The sequence below is a fragment of the Oryzias latipes genome, chromosome 6 (genome assembly GCF_002234675.1).
Source record: "Oryzias latipes chromosome 6, ASM223467v1".
Classification (NCBI taxonomy): domain Eukaryota; kingdom Metazoa; phylum Chordata; class Actinopteri; order Beloniformes; family Adrianichthyidae; genus Oryzias; species Oryzias latipes.
In genome coordinates, this window is record NC_019864.2 from 11,123,073 (window position 1) to 11,130,080 (window position 7,008).

Genomic DNA, 7,008 nt, shown 5'->3' on the forward strand with positions numbered 1-7,008 from the left:
TTAATCTAAACATACCTTAAGAATGCTGTCAAAAATCCTACGAACATTATCTATTTTACTCTCCTGTTTACAGTTTGACATGCCTTTTTAAAAATAATCTATTATGGTTTTTTCTAGTGTACACAAAATGTGGTACAAATCCAGATGCTCAAATAACATGGTAATCAAAATATTTGAATTTTGGACAGTCATAAACAATTGAAGTGGAAAAGAAGGAGAAAAGAGCAAATAAAAGCAAGAAAAGAAGACAAAAAGGGCAGGCAATGGAGGGGAATATATAAATTAAGGTTTAATTTATATCAGAGGACAGGTTTTTGCCTGCTATTTTTCAAGCTTCAGAACATAGTGTACCCTGTTACTCTTTAACACAAGACTGACTGCTGGGATTACCTCACAAATCTGAAAAGGGGCTGTGCAGCATGCAAATGGTTGCATTGACTAATGGGCTTCATTCAAACGACTGCTTGCCATCTACATGTTGAAAGGAAGATTTGACATGTGGGCTTGCTGAGACTTGCCTGATGTGCTCCAGCCAAAAACAGTCAAGATGAGCTGAGCATTTGTGGAACCAGTTAACAGTTTACACTTTTAATCATGCATGTTGCATGCTTTTGGGAGGTTTAAATTAAAGTCCCATTAGTTGTCACACACCTATTGAAATTTGCTGTCTGCATTTGACCTCTTCCTTGGGGGAGCGCTGAGCTGCAGACACAGCTGCACTTCAACCATTTGGTGGTTTAACCCTCCAATCCAACCCCTTAATGCTGAGCGTCAAACAGGGAGGCATTGGGTCCCATTTTTTGGTACAAATCGGCCCCAGATTTGAACTCACGACCCTCCAGTCTCAGGGCTACGACGGAGTTTTAGGGCCACCAAAAAAAAAGGAAAATTACGAGATTTTATCTCGTAAATTTAGGAGATAAAAACTCGTACATTTGCAAGATAAAAGTGGAAGTGAGCATGCAGAGCAGGAGGTGAACGCCGCGCAGCAGCAGAGCAGACCGACTAAACTTAGTTGAACAGATGAGCTAAATGTTTATTGATAACGTTCCAGATGTTTGGAAGCTCATTTGTTTGATTTACAGTTTATTAAAGTTTTATTTATTGATGGTTGGTTTGCAGGATCTCTGCAGCCCGATGAAGACATCGGTGTCCCTGCAGCTGTCCACTTCAATCCTTTCTTCCTCCACCAAAGACCAGATCTCTATGTTTGTGTGATGCTTCCGTCTGAGGAGCAGCACTTTTTGGCATTTTCAACGTTCTAATGCTAATACAACAGACTATTTTCATTGCTATTTATTGTTTTATGTTGAAACAGGACACTTCATCTGCAGGAGGGGGCGTATGTAACACTGTTTACTTCCGCATTGGTGTTCGGATGACAGGTTCATGACGTAAGGAGACAAATGAACTTGTGAATGAAAAGGAAAATGAAGGCTGCAGCGGTCCTCTACACCCAAACGTGTCTCTGAGCTCCTTATTTTACATATGAAACTCCGCTTCACCGACACCGAATCCCGGAAAGCCGGCTCCACTGAAAATAATCTGATTTTGAGTCGCCAAAAGGTTTAAAATCTCTTTGTTTTTTAAACCTATAATCCGGAAATAAAGCTTCACAAAAGGCTCCACATCTTTCATCTTCAAGCTTGGCTCCGATAAATGGAAAACTTAACTCGTAAATTTACGAGTTTTATCTCCTAAATTTACGAGATAAAATCTCGTAATTTTACTTTTTTTTCTTTTTGGTGGCCTTAAAACTCCGTCGTACAGGGCAGATACTCTGTTATAGAAAAATATCCAAATAACGTGTTTGATGTGAATCCAGGCAGGAAAAGAAGGAAGCTCATTAAGTAGCCTCACGCCATCCTGTTCCTGTGCCACTTGCTGTTCCTCTGCAGGCATGCGATCAGAGGTCACTGTTTGGATCAGTGTGTGTGCTCTGTCAGATCCATGCTGTCCCTTTAGATCAAACTCAGCTACTATAGTTAAATAAGATAGGTAAACATGACCCCTTTCAAGCTTCCTGACTCTAAAATATAACATTATGTTACCAGATTTTCTGAATTAAACTTCTTAGAATTATTTTAAGACCCACTCCGATGAAAATCATGTTTTTGTGTTTTTAACATGTTCGTGTGCCCTTTTCTCTCATGATAAAGGACATATATAAATGAAATTGGGCTTAAAATGGCCTTTCTGATTATTTCTTTATTTAAATTACTGTGAATCAGGAGCAGATGCAAACATGCTGTCGGAAAAAGCTTGTAAGTTTGACCTATAAGTTACCATGGCAAGCCACAAGCTCCATTCAGATTAATCTACTTGCAGATGAATAGATTCACCAAACGTATTCTCTCACCCATCCAACTAATCTGAAACAGGTGTACTAATCACTTGGCTGGGCACAGGTGTATAAAATCAAGCACTCGGGCATGCAGACTGTTTTTCCCAACATTTGTGAAAGAATGGGCCGCTCTCAGGAGCTTAGTGAATTTGAGCCAGGAACTGTCACAGGAGCCACCTGTGCAACAAATCCAGTTTTAAAATGTCCTTGCTTTTTAATATTGCACTGTTAACTATCCGCTCTATCATAACAAAATGGACGATTTGGGAACAACAGTAACTCAGCCATGAAATGGTAGGCCACATAAACTGACGGAGAGGGGTCAGCGGATGCTGAAGTGCAAAGAGGTCGCACACTTTCTGTACAGTCAATTGCTACAGAGCTCCAAACTTCATGTGACCTTCAGATTAGCCCAAGTACAGAGCACAAAGAGTTTTGTGGAATGGGTTTCCATGGCCGAGCAGCTGCGTCCAAGCCAGATTTCACCAAGTGTGATGCAAAGCGTCGGATACAGTGGTGTAAAGCACGCCACCACTGGATTTTAGAGCAGTGGAGACGCCTTCTCTGGAGAGATGAATCACACTTTTCCATCTGGCAGTCTGTTAGACGAGTCTGGGTTTGGAGGTTGCCAGGAGAACGGTACATTTCTGAATGCATTGTGCCGAATGTGAAATTTGGTGGAAGAAGAATTATGATGTGGGGCTGTTTTTCATGACTTGGGCTTGGTCCCTCAGTTCCAGTGAAAGGAACTCTGAATGCTTTGGGAAACCAAAACATATTGGACAATTCCATCCTCACAACCTTGTGGGAACAGTTTTGAGAGGCCACCTTCCTCTTCCAACATGTCTTTGTACCAGTGCTCAAAGCAAAGTCCATAAAGACATGGACGACAGAGTCTGGTGTCCATGAACAGATGCTGACTTGGAGCCAGGCCTTCTCCACCAACATCAGCGTGTGACCTCATTAATTTGCTTTTGGAAGAATGGTCCAAAACTCCTATAAACACACTCCTCAACCTTGTGGACACCCTTCCCAGAAGCTTCAAAAGGTGGACCGACATCATATTGAACTCTATGGGTTTTGAATGGGACTAATAACTCTTCAGTTCATATGTGAGTAAAGGCAGGTCAGCGAATACCTTTGGTAGTATAGTGGACGTCTTTGTTTTTCTCGTCTGAGCTGGCAACTGGCTCCAAACTCTACAACCATTAATAATTAAAGGAAAGAGGAAAATACAGTTAAAATGGGTGTGTGCACTGCTGTGATTGTGATGGAATTTTTTTTTGCCTTTGACATTTACCTCAGGGCAAGATTGTAAATAAGAGTCCCATAGGTAATACGTGAGCACATGGAGATTACAATCTGTGTCAATACAATCAAGGTGTGCAAAGAAAGGAATGCTCCAATTTAACTCTCACTACTTTTCTACTCTACTGACCTTGGAGGATAAAGGATGGTTTAAAGATGACAGTTCTTAACAAGCCAATTATACGTAAAAAAAAATGTAAAAAAAAGGTTCTTAATGAACCTTCACCGCACAAAAAAAGGTGTAAGAAAACAACATGTTCTGCTTTCATGCCCCTGTACTCATCAAGAAACTATAACTTGACACAAATCGGTAAACATGTCCAAGTACTGGTTCAGGGTTGGGTTTTTCAGACGTTCCAATTATTTGACTTAGTATTCTATGGGGAAGTTCATAAAAATTGAAAAACTGTGAAAACTTTGACTGGGTACTTCTGATCAGAAAGGTGTTTGTGAACATGTATACACCACTCAACCTGTGTTTGCAGGAGGACGAGGCCAAACATGGCTACGATGGTCCACAGCGCAGCCTGACCTTTGAGCTTCTGACATTTATGTAAAACAACAATAAAAAGACAGCTATATGTGTCTGCTCTTGAATTGAGAAAAGCTGAAATGTTTTCCATAATAACAAATGAAAGTCCAGTTGATGGCTTTTTCTAACCTGCATCTTTGTGTCAATGCTGATTTACAGTAAAATATTACAGTCAATGAAACTCCCAAAGCATCCATGACCCTTTAAAACAGTCTGACCCAGGATATTTCTGGATTAATCAAAGTAAACTTTGACTGATAGCTATCAGCTAATCCTCACACATTTGTTCAATGATTCCTTTTAGATGAGGTGGCACATACATGTGTTTCAGTTGATAACAAATCCAATGCCAGCAATTCAACAAGCTGCAGTTGAGGAATGTGAGGCTTCACTGAGTTTTTGGCCTAATGAATCAAGACAAAAATATGTTTTAAAGGAGTTTGAAAAACAAAAACTCTTAAAAAAAACAAACAAAAACAAATTAGCAACACTTTAAGATAACACTCAATTTTTCATTAACCAGAAAGTCTGACCTCATTAGTGCAGTTCTCAAGTCTTTGCATCAGCTTCCCACTCGTAGAATTAACTTCACAGCAGTACTGCTTATATTCTAGTCTCTCCATGGTTATCAGCATCCACATCTCTGACAGTCTGGGTCCTTATGAACCACCCAAGACTAAGAGAGGCTCAGGGACAGGTCTTCTGCCAGTGCCCAGAGTCCAAATTAAAGCTTTGTCCAGAAAACTGCTGTACTCCAAACAAAAACCGTTACTTTATAGATCAGTGTCCGACAACTGAAAGTCTTTTACCTGCACTTTTGTCTATTGTTCTTGTTTTAAAGTTGTTACTCACCTTTCGGAATATCCCTTCAGAGGTCATAGTGAATACTACTATACTGGCAGGAATTTTTTTGCTAGATGCCCATCCACAATAATGTAGTTTATCTTGGCTAAGGGACCAACACAGGGGGACCCAGACTTAGGGACTCATTTTGTTGTTGTTGTTGTTGTACTTGTTATTTTACTGTTTTAATTGGGAGAGGATGATGGTTAACAAACCTCTTGTGCGGTATATTGCTAATGTCCCAATACTAAAGAAAGAGTTCATGGCACGTGAGCTCCTGCCTTATAATGCGAGACATTGCTGGGTCATTCATGTCTTTGATATGTTAATTACAAGCCCCATTGGTTGAAACTTTAGAAAAATGTGTCAATTTCAGTTGTGTAAACAAAATTGGAAAAAAAAGTAAGTTAGATCAACATAAAAAATTAAGTTGAATAAACGTAATTCAATTACGTGTTACCAATTGAAGTTATTCATTTAAATTGGATCAACTTTTTTCTTTTTAGAGTGAGCAACAATATTAAGTTAAAGTTGAGTCCAACTGTATTTAAATTGAATAACCTTAAATTTATATAATAAATACATTAAGTTGATACAACCTAGGTATATTAAGTATGACCAATATGATTCATTTTTGTTCAAGTAAAGCTATCTAATCAGGTGGAAATCCTTTTTACAATTTTTCTATGTTCATTCAATGTGAACGTTTTTTCAGTGTAATTTGTGCCTCTTTCCTTTTTTATTTTTCAATAAAGCATTTTTAATTCCTTTGTGTGTGATAATAAATAAACCTGCAATGTCTTTGCTTGACCTCATATGGAACCAAATCCGAGAAATAAACATCAACTACAAACATTTCTGTTTTACTTATACTGTTTAACTAATTAGGAAGATGTCACTTCTTATAATAATAATAATAATAATAATAATAATAATAATAATAATAATAATATTATTATTATTAATAATAATAATAGTAATAATAATAAAAACGTTTCCAGGCTCTTGGACAAGATTTAACTTAATTTCATCAGAAAAGAATAACCATATGAATATCCTCATGAATATCTGCTGTCTGTTTTTCGTGTTACATTTGCAGTAAAATTTGCAAAAAAGTGAAAGAGAAATTCAGCAAACTTGATCTTGATCTGTACTGAGTAAAAAGGTAGAAAAAAAACAAAATAAAAATGTTATCCATTGATCAATTAAGCCTCTGAGTTTTCTAATGGATCATAGCAAAAAAAAACATTATATCTTCTAAACATACAACGAACTGTTGGTCCAGACACTGCATACAGTCCCAGCATGCATCATTGGTTCCTCTATCTCTGCAAGTCCCATCAGGCCAGTTTCCAGATAATGACAGATTCAAACACCATTTCTTGTGGAGGACTTATGCAAGCACAAGTTAACCAACAGGTTAGTTGTAGAACCTACTACACATGTGACTGTTTATTAGGCAAGAAAACAAACAGGTTCTGTCATCTTCGATCTTCTTTCCCAGCCCCTTTGTCCCGCAAAGATTTTGTCACTTCCAGATCTGTTGTGGCTTCCCAATTGATACTCGCATGTACAAAATGCGTCTAAAACTTTTTTCAGCACTTACCAGTCAGAGTATCTCTTGAGATATTATTAACAATAACAACCTCTTAAAAAGTTTCCTATGAAGAAAAGGTTTGTTTTAATGTTGACACAGAAAAAAAAACGAATGAAAAAATAAAGTTACGAATCAGGACTGCACGATCCTACTGTGCATATGCAATGTCAAACCGTAAAGCTGGTTATACCAAACCTGTATTGGACAAGTGAAAATATTTCTTTTTTATTCTGTTTCTTTTGACTGCAATTTACTCCCAAGTGTACGAGGGTACCAACACTTTACACAAACATGTTTTAAACGTGTTTAAAGAGTAAAATGCACTCAGTTCTCCTTTTTTCCTGTTGGTAACATAAAAAAACAAAAGCAATCAAACAGAGAGAC